The sequence below is a fragment of the Pinus tabuliformis genome, chromosome 4_2 (genome assembly GCF_031772625.1).
Source record: "Pinus tabuliformis cultivar Carrire ecotype Pingquan chromosome 4_2, CPIR1, whole genome shotgun sequence".
Classification (NCBI taxonomy): Eukaryota; Viridiplantae; Streptophyta; class Pinopsida; order Pinales; family Pinaceae; genus Pinus; species Pinus tabuliformis.
In genome coordinates this window covers 788,545,870-788,565,234 of record NC_142304.1, presented here as the reverse complement: position 1 = coordinate 788,565,234, position 19,365 = coordinate 788,545,870, and the positions used below count along the sequence as shown (strand labels likewise).

General features: G+C 40.1%; 1 pseudogene; it reads right to left on the bottom strand.

The window, feature by feature from the left end:
• Positions 1-2,818: 2,818 nt before the first annotated feature.
• On the bottom strand, positions 2,819-3,172 carry LOC149172017 (leucine-rich repeat receptor-like serine/threonine-protein kinase BAM1 pseudogene; annotated as a pseudogene).
• Positions 3,173-19,365: the final 16,193 nt, after the last annotated feature.

Below are 19,365 nucleotides of genomic sequence, written 5' to 3'. Positions count from 1 at the left end.
CATCTGAGGGTATTTGGATGTGATGCATATGTACATGTTCCAGAGGAGAAACGAACCAAGTTGGATAGTAAATCTGAAAAGTGCATCTTTATTAGGTATAAGGATGGTTTAAAGGGTTATAAACTTTGGAACCCAGTAACAAGGAAGGTTGTGTATAGCCGAGATGTGGTGTTCAGAGAGGTGAAAGATGTTATTAAACATGAATTCCAACCAAAGGAACCTGAGAAGATAGAGTTTGAGCTAAAGGAGGAAGAATCAGACTTTACATCAGAGGGGGAATCAGAAGATGAAGAGCCACAAACTCCGGGTGTGAGAAGATTAGTTCGAGAAAGAAGGAAACTAGAAAGGTATAGTCCATCTTCTTTCTATTCAAATTTTTCTTTATCTATTACTGATGATGATCCTAGAACTGTGAAGGAAGTAGTAGATTCAGAGGATGGAAAACTCTGGAAGGAGGCCATGGTTGATGAAATGGCATCTTTGCACAAAAATGAGGCTTGGGAGCTGGTGGAGTTGCCAGCTGGAATGAAACCCATTGGCAGCAAATGGGTGTTTAAGAAGAAGACAAATGCAAAAAGAAGGGTGGAGAAATAAAAAGCTTAGTTGGTAGAAACAGGTTATTCCCAGGTGTCGGGAATTGATTTTGGTGATATTTTTTCTAATGTTGCCAAGGTAGATTCTATTAGATTACTTTTATCTGTTGCTGCCACTTTTGATTTTGAGGTAGAACGGATGGATGTGAAGATGACATTTCTTCACAGGGATCTAGAAGAGGAGATCTACATGAAGCAACCTAAAGGCTTTGTGGTGAAGGGTAAGAAAGAACTAGTATGCAAGTTAAAGAAGTCATTGTATGGGTTAAAACAGTCACCAAGAATGTGGTATCAGAAATTTGATACGTTTATACGGGGACTTGGCTTCACCAGAAGCAAATCAGATCACTGTGTGTATTTTAAATTAGTTGGTGACCGTTTTATTTATTTAGTCTTGTATGTGGATGAAATGTTGCTAGTTGGAAATGACAAAGAAATTATCCAAGATTTGAAGACCCATTTGTCCTCCAAATTCGACAAGAAAGATCTTGGTGCTGCAAAATATATTCTGGGCATGGAAATTAAAAGAGACCGTACAAAGAGGAAGCTCTGGTTAAACCAGAGGAAGTATGTCGAGACAATATTGCAGAGGTTTAATATGCAGGATAGTAAACAGGTGAAGGTTCCTATTCTTGTAGGTGTAAAGCTATTTGTTGAATAATGTCCCAAGACACAAGAAGAGGAAGAGGATATGTCCCATGTTCCATATACAAGTGTAGTCGGTAGCCTGATGTATGCGATGGTCTGTACTAGACCAGACATTGCACATGCAGTGGGAGTATTGAGAAGGTTTATGTCAAAACCAGGGAAGGAGCATTGGACAACAGCGAAGCGGGTTTTCAGGTATTTGCATGGCACTAGTGATTATGGTTTGTGATGCCAAGGAAGACCAGGATTGGATAGAGTTTTGGATATCCATGGCTTTGTTGATGCAGATTGGGCTGGAAATTTGGATCAGAGAAGATCTACAAGTGGGTATGTGTTTAACCTATTTGGAGGTGCAGTCACTTGGATGAGTAAGAAACAATCTGTAGTGGCACTATCAACTACAAAGGCAGTATACATGGTAGCCACTCATGCAAGCAAGGAAGTAGTTTGGTTGCAAAGATTGTGTTCAAGTATGGGGTTAGTACAGGGAGCTATAAGGATAGACTGTTACAGCCAAAGTGCAATTTTCTTGGAAAAGAACCTTGCATATCATTCAAAGACAAAGCACATTGATGTTTAGTATCACTTTGTGAGCGATATGATAGAAGACCAAAAGGTGTTGCTGGTAAAGGTAGACACTTTGAAGAATACTGTAGATGCATTGACAAAATCTGTGAGCTCTGAGAATTTCTCTTGGTGTAGATAAACAATGGGCATTGCAGGGCTGGATAAATGACTAAGCTCACTTGTGGCCCCCTATGGAAAGAAAACAACAAGTGGGAGAATGTTAGGTTGTGTTATATTCTTTCCACGACTAGCCGACGTAGTTAACCGAGGGGTTAGAAGGGGGGTGGAGCCCCCCCTTCGTTGCGCTGATTGTGTAGCGGGGGGAGTCACAAGGGTTTTGAGGGGTGTAGGTAATCCCACACAATGGGGTCTGGGGCAGTGCCCCAGAAAATTTTGGTTTTGGACCCTACGTTAGTTGGGCAGACCTACCTATGGTTTTGTGCATGATTTTCACACATGGTTTTGGATGCGATGGTTTTCAGTCCACGATTTTGGACGTGATGGTTTTCGGTCTGTGGTATTGGATGCTTCGGCATGTATAAATATGTATTGTAACATTGAAAGGAAAATAATGAAAAATCAAGCTGGTAGTCCCAGTTTTGGGATCCAGGGGAAAATCTTTGTGTATATGTGTTTTATGTGTTATGCACTTGCATTGTTTATTTTCTATTTTTTAGAATTCGTATGTAGGTAATTTCTGTATGGGGTTAAAACCTACAGGGAATCTCAAAAAGCAACGATACAATGTGTAGCCTAAAACTTTCAGGGGACCCAAACACATATACCACAAATAGTAAAAAAAAATGATAATGAAAAAACAATTTACCTAGAGCTATGTAACCAAAAGAGCCTGCTATTGAAGATATGAACTTTGAGGTACCTGGATGATGCAATAACTTGGCCATGCTAAAATCAGCGATATGTGCTTCAAAATTGGAATCCAAAAGTATAAGCAGTGAACAATCATGGTGAATATAGGGCAACCCCTTGATAGCCTCCATTGCAATTTCTTATCTACTATCCCAATTCATATGCTCTCCATTGTTTCCATGGAGTAGCTCCCCCAGGCTTCCGTTAGGCATGTATTCATACACCAAAAAATTAGTGTCACGGTTGGATAAAAAGGCCAGCAATGTCACTATGTGCCTATGTTGGATTTTGGCGAGAGTCTTGACCTTTGCAGATAATCCATGATCATTTAAAGAACCCATGGCAATACCCGTAAGTTTCTTCACTGCAATTTGTTGGCCATTGGGCATGATGCCTCGATACACCACTCCCGCTCCTCCTTTGCCGATGATGTTTTCTTCTATCAGGCATTGTACAATGTCATCGCTCCCAAAGTCCAGATTTTGGAAGGTCATCATTTCTGATAACCTGTTGTCACCTATTTTGTGGACGGCTCTAGCTCTACCTTTATATATGGTTGCCCCAACTACTAACAACAACAAACAAAAGAGCATAGGTCCCAGCGGTAATAGAAGGGCTTCACCTCGCGAAGTGCAACTGCCCAATTGTGGTAGGCACAAGTTGGGATTTCCTGCAAAATATGTTGGATCCAAATAGAAAAACTGACTACCCTCTTCAACAATGCCTAAAAAGTTATTGTGAGAGAAATTGGGTTGGATCAAATTTTGCATGTTTTGTATATCGATGGGAATACTTTCATTGAAATGGTTTCTATATATATTCAGAAACTTGAGAGAGCTCATATTGGAGATTTCCACTGGGATGGAACCTCTGAACTCGTTCCTAGGGATATCAAAAAAGTAAATTTGCCAATCTCCTTGGGAATCATACCAGAAAACCTGTTTTCGCTAAGTTCAACATATATAGGAAAAATAGCGCTGCTACTATCCACAGGAATCGTACCTACTAATTGATTTCTAGATACGTTCAAATACAAGAGAACGCTCACATTGGATATTTCGACAGGGATGGGACCTGTAAAATCGTTCTGGCTAAGATTAATGGATTCCAGAGAAGTACAGTTGCTAATCTCCCTAGGAATAATACAATAAAACCTATTCTTGCTAAGATCAATGGATTCCAGGGAAGTACAGTTGCTTACCTCCCTAGGAATAATACCAGAAAAAATGTTCTTGCTCAGATCAATTGATTCCAGAGCACTACAGTTGCCAATCTCCCTAGGAATCGTACCTATTAATTGCTTTCCACCTATTAAAAGCTCCTGCAAAGAAGATAATTTTCCTATAGATGAAGGAAGGGAACCATTAAGATGATTATTGGATAGATCCATCATGCTAAGCATGGAGGATACATTATTCATTTTCTCTGGTATGGTCCCACTGAGATAATTGCTGCCCAAATTGATCTTAGTCAGGTTGGGTAAATATATGAAGTTTGTAGGAATCGAATCGTTTAAATGATTTTGGCCCATGTGGACTTCAACCAGAGAATTGCACGTGCCCAGAGAGTTAGGAATAGGTCCGACAAAAAAATTACCTTTTGTAGTCAAAATCTATAACCTTCTGCCATTGCAAAGATTTGGAGGGATGGAACCAGTGAATTTGTTGGAAGAAACATCCACTTCCTATATCTTTCCGCTTATGCCCAATTTTTGAGGCAGGAGACCCGTGAAATAGTTAGAGAAAAGTCTCAAAGCCTCCAAATTTTCCAAGTTCCCAATCATATATGGAATCCCGCCTTGTAGGCCATTGTCTGAAAGATCCAACTCTCTCAACTTGTTCAGCTCCGACAACTCCACGACTATTTCACCAGTGAGGGCATTGTCTTGCAAATACATTGTCTCTAGATTTTTGAGACCACCAATCTCAGCAGGAATTGAACCATTAAGACCACAATTATCTATGTCAAGATGGACAAGCTTGCTCAAATTCCCTATCTCGGGAGGAATCCCTCCATTGAATCTATTGAAGTTGTTCCCTTTATAACCGAAGTTTTCTAGATAAAGCATTTTCAAGTTCCCCAAATTTCCAATCTCTCCACGTATTCTTCCACTCAAATAATTTGTCATCAATGAAAGATATTCTAGATTTTTCATCTTCCCATACTCCCTGAGAATGCTACCGGAGAAGTTATTAGCTCTCAGATCAAGATGTTAGAGGTTTAACGAGATAGCTCAAATCTAGTGGTAGTGCCCCTGATAATTCGTTGTGAGAGATGTCGATGACCTCTAAGTTCTTCAATTTTGATATGTTCGAGGGAAGGCTTCCATTGAGCTCATTATAGGAGACGTTGAGCAACCAGAGTTTCTGGAGAGAGCTCAAATCCAGTGGCAGTGCCCCTGACAAATCGTTGTCAGATACATCGAGCACCTCTAGGTCCTTCAATTTTGATACGTGGGAGGGAAGGGTTCCATTGAGGTAGTTCTTAGAGATGTTAACAAAATGAAGGGATGACAAGTTTGTGAGCTGATTAGGAAATAAGCCTGAAAGATTCATGTTGGAGAGACTTAGAGTCACTACTTGATCCATAAGGTCACAATGGATGCCAATCCATGAGCAATGGGTGATGTGGTTGCACGATTTCCAGCTATCTAACATATGATTAGGATCATCCTTTGATGCTTTCATTGAAAGAAACACTCTCTTATCTCCAAAGAGTGATGAGTTGGGGATTGCTGATGATGGGTATAAAAACAAAGGAATGAGGAAAGCAGAGATCTGCATGGAAAATTGTTGCAGAGTCATCTTGTACTGAAACCTACGATGGCAATAGTTTTAGTGTCACTCAAAGCAAAGTTGAGGATGGTAGCAGAGTAAGAAAACCAGGCACGTCGACATCTCCTTTGTATCATAGAATAAAAATGTTTAATATGCAAAGAACTAGACCTTAATATAGAAACCAATGTAGGGAAAAATAATTAATTTTCAGAGGAAAAAGAGAAAACGACAAGGTTGTTCCACTTTAGTCTTCCCATGAGTAGTATTCCATTTCAAATACTCAATAGTGATGTAAATAGCTTCACATACACGAGACATATAATCCTTTCCTTCCTTACTACTAGGACATCAACCTAAGGAAAGTTTAAAATGGGAATTTAAAGGGATATTTATAGGTTTCATACTATTCATACCGATTATCACAAGTATTTTCTTCACATACTTGTGTTGTGAAAACATGAAATTACCATTTTTCTTATCTTTGTGTATTTCTATGCCCAAGATTTATTTTGCTTCTCTGTTGATGGTGCTAGACCTACCATGTCAGGGGATCTCCCTGGTAAGAAGTCCCAACTAGACCTCAAACCGTTTGGAGTAGGAGTCTCAGTAGTGGGTAGTAAAACAATGCCTTGACTGTGATAGCAGGCAGAGGTTAGTGTGATATCTTTGTTGGAAGCAAGTGTGTGAACTTGAAGCAAGTCAAGTGAGATGCATGGGGGTTCTAACACATGGAAGGGAAAAGGAAGTGTGTCCCTTAGAAGACTAGAATAGTACACAGCTTGAAAGGGAACACACGAGCTTAATGACATCACAAGCTGGAAAGCATAATAGTCCACAATCCAAAGTGATGGGTTAAACCAACAACATGTCTGCAATAAGATTCATACAATTGCATACAAAATAGTTCATATACAAATACGTAAGTTAAATAACATACATTACTAAAGAAACCAGAATATTCCAACTACAATAACAACATATGCATGGAAACGTGTTGGATCTATTATATATATTAAGTGAAAGTTCCATCCATAGATAAACCATTGACAACCGCTAGCCCCAATAATGGAACATTACAGTCAACACCTCCTGCTCCTCAAAAGATATGTACTCACTCTGCACTATGGAGAACCCAAGGCTCATCACAATACTCTCCAAGCCTTCTCTAAGCAATGCCTAGCCAAAAGCTTGGTTGCCAAAAGCATCTACTATGAGTTATGAGGTTCTATATATAGAAAATGTTGGGGTGACCCTTCATATTCCCATTCGACTCTTGGACTACCCTCATGATTCTTCACATTATAAAAATGATTGTTCACATTCCACCAATGACACTTGGAATTTCACTTAAAACATATTTATAATACAATTTCCACATATACCCATGTGGGACAAAACTAGACTTGAGTCACCCTCACAAGGCAAACAACATCACTTGGGGTCTTGGGAAAAGACCAACTCGGTAACCTCCTCACGATGGTCTTTGGTGACAAAGTGATACCAAGCTTGGTACTGCACTATTGTGTCCCCATACTATTTGATGGCATCTTTATCGAAGAAGACTCTTGCCTCCATGGCTTCTGGGTATATGGTTCTAAAGCCTTTGTCTAGCTCATCCTAAAGCATGTGCAACATTGTCTTGAGTGTGGTTGGACCACTCATGTACCTTTGCATGTTCTCTGCGCTAAGTTGCAAGTCATCCTTGGTGGTTACGCGCATCAACTTCTCTATGTACTTAGCAACATCCAACATGACTTGTTTCTTCCCCATGGCCTAGTTGAGGGCTCTGATGGAAGGGATCTTGTGCATTCACACTATGACATCTAGACTCCTGAAAAATTGTGCATAGGAAGCCTCAATGCTAGTGATGAGTGGAGGGAGCTTCTCATATTTCTAGATCAACATCTAAATTTGTGCTTTGTCTAGATCAACCTCTTGGTTCATCCTCTTGTGCAAGTAAAGCGGAGCTCCCTTATATCTCATTTTCCATTCTTGCATGTGCGCAATAGTAGTGTGAATGTCCTTGAGAGTTTGGGCCATCTGCACGCACTGATGCTGAAAACTGTATCAATGGACAATCGCTTTGTGCATAGTGACAAATCTTCTATACATTATCCACATGGTGACCTCCAAAGTTGATATCTATGCCACTATTTCTTTATTTATCTCTGTCATGGCAGATCCTGCAGACTACTCTTTCCTCTATCTGGCCTCTTACAAGTCCTTCACCATTCGCTCATTCTCTGATATCAAGAACTTGATCGTTGAACTTGTGGCTTCCGCATAAAGTAGTTGTCCATGAATACGAATTTCAATAGCAGTGCGTAAAGACAACCCAAACTCTCAAAGGCATTCACACTGCTATTGCGCAAACGTGAGAATGGATAATGAGGTATAAGGGAGCCCCACTTTTCTTGCACAAGAGGATGAAGCCAGAGGCTGAGCTTGGTAAAGCACAAATTTAGATGTTTATCATGAACTATGAGTAGCCTCCTCCGCTCATAATTAGCATTGAGGCTTCCTATGCACAATTGTTCAAGGGTCTAGATGTCATAGTGCGAGTGCACAAGATTCCTTCCATCAGAACCCTCACCAGGCCATGAGAAAGAAGCAAGTCATATCGGATGTCGACAATTACATATACCAGTTGATGTGTGAAGCCACCAGCGATGACTTGTAGCTCAGTGCAAAAAAACATGCAAAGGTACATCAGTGGTCTAGCCACACTCAGGATAGTGCTACGCATCATTCAGGATGAAATGGATAGACGTTTCAAAACCATATACCCAAAAGCCATGGTGGAAAGAGTCCACTTCAAAAAAGATGTCATAAAATAGTATAGGGACACAATAGTGCAATACCAAGCTTCGGATCAGTTTGTCACCAAATATCACCACAAGGAGGTTATTGCGTTGATCTTTCCCCAAGACCCCAAGTGATGTTGTTTGTCTTGTCAGGCTGACTCAAGCCTATTTTTGTCCCACATGGGTATATGTGGAAATTGTATTATTGTAAACATGTTGTAAGTGAAATTCCAAGTGTCACTAATGAAATGTGAATAGTGAGCATTGTAATGTGAAGAGTCGTGAGGATAATCCAAGAGTTAAAGGGGAATATGAAGGGTCACCCCAAAATTTGCTATATATAGAACCTCATAACTCATAGTAGAGGATTTTGGATAGGCATTACTTAGAGAAGGCCTTGAGAGTATTGTGATGAGCCTTGGCTTCTCCACAGCGTAGAGCGAGTACATCTCTTTGGAGGAGCAGGCGGTGAGTACTGTAATGTTCCACTATTGGGGCTAGTTGTTGTCCATGGTGTATCTATGGATGAAACTTTCACTTTATATATATATATATATATAAAACAGAGACAACACATTTTCATACATATGTTGTTATTGTTGTTGGACTATTCTGGTTGCTTTATCAATGTATGCTATTCAACTTACACATTCATGTATGAACTATTTTATGTATGACTGTATGAATTTTGTTGCAATCGTGTTGTTGGCTTAACCCGTCACTTTGATTTGTGTACTGTTCAACTTTCCATCTTGTGATCTCATTCTCCTCGTGTGTTCCTTTCAGGTTGTGTACTATTACAGGCTTCTAAGGGACACACTTCCTTTCCCCCTTCATGTGTCAAAACCCCCATGCATCTCTCTTGAGTCTCCACAAGGTCACACACTTGCTTCCAACAAAGTTATCTTTCTTACCTTTGCGCGCTACCACGGTCAAGAAACTACTGTACTACCTGACATGTTGGAAGGTCCAGCACCATCAACAAGAGGGCATGAATCTCCATGGTTAAGAGTCATGGAGTAATTATTTTGATGTTTATCATGAATTGACCACTAGAGGCATTTACCAACCATTTTTTATCATTAGGTAGTAACATAGGGCTTCCAGATTTTAATTTAATTATGCATAATTATTAGTTAGATAGTAGTGATTTAAACTTCACACAATATTCTAGAATATTCATAGTGGTGGATGGAAAATGAAAGAGCGAGATTTATTTTAGAAGTAGTTAAGTCCTTTCTTCCATCTTAATTAAATTGGTTAATTAAAAAACCTGTCTCTTATGAATACGAGTTAAATATTTTGGAGCATGGGTTATTAGTAAGCCATGGTATTGTCCCTGTTAGCCTCCTGTTGCAACAAGTGTTCATATTTCATGATTGACATTTTTTACATGCCAAATATGTCATCTTTCATGCTGCAAGGTTCCATATTTCCAAAAGAGGTCAAAGAAGAAGCTGTAAAAGTGTGCAAGTCCAAATGCATCTGCTGAGTTCCAATTTTGATGACTTAACCATTTTTTTGAAAAATGTTCTACAAAAGGAAGGGCCAAAAAGTTTAATCTTGGCCTCTATAGGTTTCAATTTCTTGTTTTAGAATATAGAGAATGATATCTGTCCAAACAGCTTAATCTTGGCAGATTTTGTAGATAGGTAGAGAATCAAAGGAGCCCAACTGCTTAATCTGGGCCCTTGGCAGAAATAAGTGTAGACTTAGATAGGAGAACAAAAAAAGGAAAAATTGTAAAGCTGGGTCTGCAAGTCTAAGTGCACCCAAACCAAAAAGAAGGAAAAAATGCTAGGAAAGTAGGCTGGGTAGGTAGTTTTGAGGTTGCAGAATGATGATTTATGATCAATTTTGTGTTTCAAAGTGTTATATATTTTCAGATCACAGTCATGATGCAGTTTTCCCTTTGGAGGAGCTCAAGCTGGATATCTCTAACTTCCCCATTCTCCCTTATTCCCCAAATCTCTCACTAACTTCCTTGAAGAGGTCAAGATCTGCTTGAGCCTCTTAGTTTCATCATGTTCCATAACATTGGCCTTGGTGAAGATCTACCTCACTCAAGGATTTCCATTCTTCTCTTACAAAGTTCTATTCCCCAAAATAGCCCAAGGTTCCTTACCTTAGCGCTTTCTCATCATCTTCATATTAACTACTGACTCTATTATGTAAATCCCTATCTGTTTTCCCCTTCCCCTACTAAATCTATGTTAATAACTCCCCTATGTAAATATCCCACCTTATAGCACTATAGCTATGTATTTTTCAGTCCTGGGACATAGTAGTCCACCTGGGGCTATTGTGAACCCATCCATGTCATGAAATTGGGATTGGTCTAACCCTCTGGATAGACCAATGGCCTTTACCCTCCTCTTCGTCCTCAAGACCCTGTAATCTTACCCCCCCGCAGTCATTGTACAAAGATAATGTTTAAAAGTTTTATTAAACATTAAGTTTTGTTTTCCCCCGCTTGTATAAACCCATAAAACCCACGAAACCAAAGTTTAATCCTCCCCGCGGCATTTTATGAAGATTCGAATATTCCAGCGGCTCCCCCGTATAAACCTGCCGCCAGCTCCGTCGCCCATCAGCCCTCCGATCCGCCCCTCCCTGATTCGACGGCTCTTGGCGATTTCAGAGCCGTCCCATTGCCCGACCGTTAGCGCCCAATAACCCGGCGGCTTTTCCGTCGTACAGGAGGACGCGCGTCTGCCTGTGATTGCATCGGAGCCGCTCTGACAGTTACCGCCCTCGTACAGAAGGCGGTCCGATGAAACCACAAACCGCCTTCTGTCCTTCCTCCCCTGACGACAGCACCAGGATTACCACGTCATCTGCACACATCGGCCTCCTGTCGAGTCACCCTTGCCACGTCACTTCCACCGTGTCCCTGCCACGTCACCCGCCGTACATGCTGACGTCACCCTGCTGACGTAATCCCCCGTACTGGGTCCCACCCGCTGACGTCATGGTGACGTCATCATCAATTTTTGGCGCGAGAGGCGAAAATCGTGCTTAGGAAGCCCGGATTCAAATTCTGAGGCAGTTTTTCATGCGCGAGGCTACGAGAAAAGGGCCAAAGTGGAAATACCCTCATCACGCAGCCCCCAGCAATCCCGAAAGGTGCCGAATGACCCATTTTTCTTCGCGAAGCTTTCCGAAAGGAGCAAAAGACAGTTCTAAAGGAAACAGAGGGCCGAACAATGGCCATTAAGTTTTGATTTGACCCATAGCAAAGGAGAAAACCGGCCCGATTCATTTGTCAAAGAGTATCAGAGGAAAGATGAAGTGGCAAAGAGTATCAGTTCAGTTTTTTAATGAAAATCTTCAGTTCCCAAAGCAGGTCACATTGAATGGCCTCCAGCAAAGTCAAATCAGGTGGTGTAAGTCCATCCCAGCTCTCAAATCACAGTTAAAGCACTTAAAGCCACCGAACTACAATGGAGCAGAAGCCCATGCACAGTTATTGCAAAATCACTGCACCAAGCCACCGAGGACAACGCATTAATTCAGTTTTGATACGGCTGCCCTCAGCGCAACGCATAGATATTTTCTTGCATTTATTTATGATAGGTTTAGGTTAAAGTAAATATTTACTTTCAGACCTGTTTAGGTCAAAGCTGTAATAAACAATATTGGAGAAATTTTCCGATATATACCACCCTCTGTATTGTTTCAAGGGTTGGTCGATTGATAATTTTCACTAGAGACTCGCACTGTATACATGATATGTTTTACTTAATCAAAGATTGCTAAAGAGATTGGGGGAATGACTGTTTGCTCTGTGTCTAAGGATCTGAGGAAGTGAATGTGAGATTCTTGTGCTGCAACATGACTCAATAAGTGCTTCTTACCTCTGTTTTCATCATTTCACCATCTAAATAGCAGAAAGAAAGATTAGCTTAGAACTTGTTTAACTGCACTCTAGGATCAATTTCTGTTGTTTCTTTATGTTTTTTCATCTAAACTGAATTGGACATGAATATGAATTCCCTGTGGCTCATATTTACCCTAATTCACCTGTGTTGACAGTTATCTAGGGATTCTTTACTACTCTTAGATAGAGCTCATTCACCCTTCTCTGTTAAGCTGATTGAGAGATTCTTAATTGCCTCTACTTCCTTAGCATTCTTTCCATCCTTTTAACCTAAAAAATTGTTCCATGCGCAACTGCCTTGCTCCTTATTCCTCTTGTGACCAAGAAAACGCACTAGCAGTCCTACTCCTTGACTCCATGCCCAATGGTTTGAGACTATCATACTATACCTGCCTCTTTACTTGAGAATATCAATCTTCCCACCAAACCTAAAAAAAAACCCCCTTGAACATCAATATCTAGCCTAAAATCATCTTCAACAGAACTAAATCAGAAAGAGAGAGCCCTCTCTGACTGTAGGTGGGCTAGAACCTGCAATCCAAAGTTGGTCTGTGGTTACCTCGGCCGTATCCTTTTGCTGCTGACCAAGAGGACAACCTGAGTGATAACATAATGGCGACTCCACTGGGGAATCATCCTCAGTTAATTTTATAAAACAGGTTGGAAAAATCGATTTTCTAATTGTTGTATATTCCTTAAAACTACAGATGAAGCCTGAATATCAGCCAGGAAGCCTTTGAAACTGTTTTTTGCTTTGCATTAACAGAAGTAAATAAAAGCTGCTTCAGTCAATCTTCATGCTAGTTTTAGGCTATACACAGCTATTCCAAAATTTGATCGGTCCCTTGCCGATTCTAAAAGCATTCCCAGAAAAATACCAAAAACAATTCGGAAGTTGGCTCCCAAGAAGAATCCATGATACACAAGGTCAAATCTAGACCCAAATCCCCCAGTTGCTTTTGAAAATCCGAACTTAATCCCAAAGATCCTTAGGAAGCAAGAAAGACAAGAAGATTTTGCTGAGTTGAGTCCTGAAACATCTCACCCAAGCTGTGTTCCAACTCCTGTTAAAGTTTTATTTCGTTCAAGTTTTATTTTGTTCAACCCCTACTTCCCCTTGTTCATCATCCACATCTCAAAGCACTCCATCCACACCTCCATTCACTGCAGATACTACAACTACCACTACTGTCGTCACAGCTGCTACTACTGTTCTAGTTACTCCTATTATCCCTGTTATCCCTGCTGTTCCATTTATCCCTGTGAATATGGCTAATAGATATGCACCCCTGCAATTGCCTGCTAATCCTGGGGCCTTGCCTCAAGATTACCAATCCAAAATTACATATTTCGATAGTACTAGTCCTTTCACTGCACTACAGCATACCAAGAAGATGCAGGACTATTTTGAAAACTACGAAATAGATGATGATAGTGTGAGAATGAAAATTTTTGTCCAAAGTCTAACAGGTGATGTAAGAACTTGGTTCAGATCACTTGCTGCAAATTCTATAACTACTCCAGATGAACTATACCAAGCTTTTACGAATAGATGGGAGAAGAAGAAAGACCCCTTGCACATACTAGCCGAATATGATACAATTAAAAGAGGTCCTCAAGAGACTGTTTTGGAATACTATGCAAGATTCAATAATGTCTATAATGCAATACCACAGAACTTAAGACCCCCACCTGACCTTGCCTTGTATAAATTTCCTGATGGATTCGACCTGGATATGGCATATCAGTTAAAAGAAAGAGCTCCTCTGACTCTTGCAGACATGCAAAATGTTGTTGTTAGCGTAGAGGCCAACCTAATTGCCAAGAGAAATAGAGCTAGAATGGAAAGAAGAACCACCTTTAAGGAGGAACCCTCAGCGTTAGAACAAAAGCTTGATGCTATTATCAGTGGCATGCAAAGGCTGGGAGACAGATTAGAAAGTGTTGAGAGGAAGTCATCATGGGAAGGACAGCAGCCCAATACCATAAGGAACCAAAATTTTAGGAAAACGCAGAACACAAATGTTGGTAGGTCGAGCCCAGATCATGACATAAGACCCCCTTTCCAAGAAAACTATGCTGAGGCATCCACTTCCAGTGAACCCATAGAAGACACTCACATGAATCTGATGGATCTAAAGGGTGAGCATCAAACTTTCCTAAGCCAAGAAGACCAAGATGAGCATGACTTCAGTCAATTTCAGACTAAGTACAGTGAGTCTTTTGATTTTAAACAAGGTTATGATACTGCTGTGTATGAGGTCCACAAACAATATAAGCTGAGAACTAGGACCATTGATATTTCTGAACCTAGCAAACCAAAGGATGGCAAACAACCCAACAAGACTAAAAGCAAGGCTGTTGTAACAGAACCAGCTGATATACCTGTCCCAAACCCGCATGATGTGACTATAGAAGACATAACAGAAATGCCGCCTTCTATCGATCAGCCTCTACCACCTCTTTCCTCTGAGCAAAATTCGACCAGTGTTCCAAAAATCTCTCCTAAAACTGAAAAACCGCAAGCAATCAATTCCCATAACACTGATAAACAAGAGCAAATCGCTGATAATTCAAATGAAACAGAAAAAATTGCCATTATCAATACCAAGACTCCATTGGAGAAGCCTTTTAATTTAGATGCAGAGATTGGAAAACTTAAGATATCCATCCCCCTCTCAGAACTAGCCAAACACGATGTATATAGGCAACAAATTCAAAAATCACTTCAAATCCCAGAGAATAAGGACGATGTAAATGTTTTGGATGATGCCCTTGAACTGCCGTTTGGTCCAGAGGTTAATGGAAAGTCAACATATGGATCTGTCTTGCCCTTTTATGTCAGTTTACATGTACATGACAAAATCTTGCACAATGCCATGTTTGATTCAGGAGCATCACACAATCTGATGCCCAAAGCAGTTATGGAAAAGCTGAACCTTGATGTTACAAGACCCTACAAATATTTGTACTCATTTGACTCAAGTCAAGTCAAGTGTTTAGGCCTCATCAAAGACTTGTGTGTCTCCTTAGTCCAATATCCCAACAAGACCATGCTCATGGATGTGGTGGTGGCTGATATCCCACCAAAATACGGTATGCTCCTATTAAGGTCATGGGGAGCAAAGCTCCAAGGATCCCTTCAGCTAGATCTCTCCTATGCTACTATTTTAGTATTTGGGCAACCAAAGAGACTGTACAAAGAAACACTTATGAAATATGTGGTAAGTAGTGAGAGCAAGCCTGCAAATTTTCCCATTTATTCAATCCATTCTGATATGGATTCTTTTATTTTGTTTAATGATAATACAAATTCTCCAACTGATGATGAGCCTTTGGCTCTATAACAGCAAGCACAAATCAATGAAGAATCGGTTGCACATACTTGTGAGACTGTCACAACAGTTAATGCAACCAGCAGGCTAGAAAACCCTCCCCAAACAAAAATTTCAAATCTGACCGCTGCAAGAATGACTGAAACTCTTAGTACCAACCACAAGCAAGAAATCACATGGTATTTAGAGTTTGATGGCTCTGTCAACAAGTTAGGAGCAGGGGCAGGTGTCTGGATTCACAATACATATAATAGTCATGTAGAAGGACATGCGTACAGACTGAATTTCAAATGCACAAATAACATGGTAGAGTATGAGGCTCTGCTTTCAGGCCTTAAACAACTCAAGGCTTCAGGAGCTGCAAGAGTGTCCATTTTAGGTGACTCTGATTTAATCATACAATAGATGAAAGGTAATTTTGTTACCAATGACAATAGAATGAGAGCCTATAGGACTGCTGCCACTAATATACTCAATGCATTCATTGAATTCGAGCTTACCAAGATTTCAAGAAATCATAACATTCAGGCACACAGCCTAGCCACCTTTTCTAGTACATGCAAGCTTCCCTTTGAGCCAAACCATCACTTTACAGCTAAAATAAAACATAGGCCCGCTGTCCCAAATAACGTTAGAGATTGGCAAGTGTTCGAAAGTGATGCCCAGATTAATAATTTCCTCACCCTTGAGCATGAGTTTTCAAATATTAACATCGACATGGATGCTATGAATGATGCCCAACAACAAACAAATGAAAAACAGCAGGCTGTAACAGCTGCAATAGCCAAACAAATCCTAAACCCAACTGTTTTTGACAAAACAAACATAGAACAGTTGAAACAAATGCATTTGGAAGAAATAGCCAAAACAGAGACAGAGATCATTGAATTAAAGGATAAATTTTTTCCTACTGGCCTAACTCCATTAGAGGACATGTTCGATGCAAATGATGTTCCTAAAAAACTAAAAATGCAACCACTGAATTCTGATATAGAGGAACACAATATTAGGAAAACAGAGAAGCAAAAAATGATCAAACTATCCAAAAATTTGCCACCTGATTAAAAGCCCAAGTATATTGATTTATGTAAAGAGTTCCAAGATGTATTTTCTTGGAGTTATGAGGATTTGAAATCCTATGACACCTTGGTGATCCAACACACAATTCCCTTAAAACCAAACCAGAAACCCTTCAAATAGAAACTTAGGAGAATTAACCCTATGCTTCTTCCCATGATTGAGAAGGAAGTAAAGAGGATGTTTGAAGTAGGTATCATAGCACCTATCAGATTTTCTGAATGGGTATCCAATCTTGTTCCCACAAGAAAGAAGACAGGTGAGATTAGACTTTGTGTAGATCTGAGAAACTTAAACCAAGTCTCCCTAAAAGACCACTATCCTTTGCCCAAGATGGATCACATCCTACAAAGAGTAGTGGGGTCATGTAGAATCTCTTTGCTAGATGGCTTTTCAGGTTTCAACCAAATACTTGTTCACCCGGACGACCAAGACAAAACTGCCTTTACCACACCATGGGGAACATTTAAGTATGTTAATATGCCATTCAGACTTAAAAACGCTAGTGCTACCTTTCAAAGAGCAATGTATATTGCATTTTCCAAGGAAATACATGATTTCCTAGTTTTTTACCTTGACGACTTGACCCCATTTTCCAAATCTGATCAAGAGCACCTCAAACACTTAAGGAAAATATTCATGACATGCAGGAAATATGGCATCTCCCTGAATCCCAAGAAGTCTCTCTTTGGCCTTGAAGAAGGCAAATTACTTGGCCACATCATATCAAAAGATGGGATTAGAATTGATCCTGAAATAATCCAAGCCATCCTCCAAATCCCATATCCAAGAAACATAAAAGAGTTGCAAGCATTCCTTGGAAAGATCAATTTCCTAAGGAGATTTATTCCAAATCTAGCTGAACTGATAAGATTGTTAAGCAACATGCTAAAGAAAGATGCCAAGGTAAAGTGGTCTCTTGAAACCAAACAGGCCTTTGAGAGTATAAAATCTCCCTTAACACAAACCCTTGTCCTCACCAGCCCACAATTTGACAAAGATTTTATCATTTTTTCTTTTGCATCTGATCATACTATAGCTAATGTCCTTTTGCAAAAGGATGAACAGGGAGCCGAAAAGCCAATTTCATTTTTCAGCCGAGCCTTAAGAGATGCCCCTTTGAAGTACCCAATAATGGAGAAGCAGGCCTATGCGCTTGTTAAGGCCATCAAGGATTTCAGGGCGTATATTTTATATTCACATGTGATTGCCTATGTCCCAAATGCTGTTGTAAAAGACATACTAACCCAAGAGGGATTAGAAGGCAAAAGAGGCAAGTGGATTGCAAACATCCTTGAGTATGACATAGAAATAAAACCAACCAAACTGATAAAGGGACAAGGTTTAGCCAAACTGATGTCCGAAACAAACTTTCAAGCCTTGGACATTAACCAACTGGACAATGAATAGGAGCTGGCGACTCCACAGATCAGTGAAACCTTTTTGCAATCCCCATGGTATGCTGATATATGTTTTGTACTGTTAAACCTGTTTGCTCCCCCAGGATTGTCCAGAACCAAGAAAATATTTTTGAAAATGAAGGCTTTAAAGTTTTGTGTCATAGATGGTGCATTATTTTGGAGAAATCATGAAGGTATATTGCTTAATTGTTTAACCATGAATGAAACTAACAATGTCATGAAAGAATTCCATGCAGGTGACTGTGGAGGACATCTATATTGGAAGTCCACGGCTGATAAAATTTTAAGGGCTGGTTTCTATTGGCCCTCTCTTTTTGCAGATGTAAAGAAATTTTCCATGTCATGTCACAAATGCCAAATCTTTGAGGGCAAGAGAAAGCTATTACCTTTGCCCCTTAAACCCATCTCAACAGAAAAACCTTTTCAACAATGGGGTCTTGACTTCATTGGAGAAATTCATCCCTCTTCCTTAGGCGAGCACAAATGGATCCTAACAGCCACCGACTATTTCACTAAGTGGGTTGAAGCCATCCCCTGTAGGCAAGCCAATGACACCATCATTATCCAATTCCTTGAGTGCAATATCCTTTCCAGATTTGGCTACCCTGAGAAAATCATCACTGACAACGCTGCTGCCTTCAAATCCAAAAATATGGTTAGTTTTTGCCACAAATTCCATATCACCCTAGGCCACTCTACAGCCTATTACCCTCAAGGTAATGGCTTGGCCGAATCATCCAACAAAAGCCTCATCAATATCATAAAGAAAGTGCTAGAAGAAAACAAGAAGAACTGGCATAAAAAGCTGGTAAATGCTCTATGGGCATACAGACTTTCAAGCAAGAAATCCATTGGAATGAGCCCTTATGAGTTGGTATATGGCATGGAGGCCAGATTTCCATCATCCCTGGGCATTCCGACCATCAGACTGTTACAGGAAATTCAGGCTGAACCAAATGACATTCAAAGAAGGATTAATCAGACCATTCATCTTCAGCAAACCAGAGAGCAAGTTTATGACCGAGCTCAAATTTTGCAAGAAAAACTCAAAAAGATGTTTGATAAGAGAGTTAAGGCTGAGGATTTCTGCACTGGTGACAAAGTTCTAAGGTGGGACTCACGAAGAGAAGACAAGGGCAAACATGCCAAGTTTGATTTTTTATGGAAAGGACCATTCGTTATTTCTGTTGTTCAGGGAAATAACACTTATTTTCTCAAATCTGTAGAGGATAGTTCTGTTGAAGAAGGCCCTGTCAATGGTCGTATGCTGAAACATTACCATGATCCCTCTTAAGGGATACAGTGTAGCTTTGTATATATCTTTTGTATAGTAATATTTGTATATATCAACATTTTGTTTTATTTTCCAAATGTTAGAGGAGCAGCAGTAAAT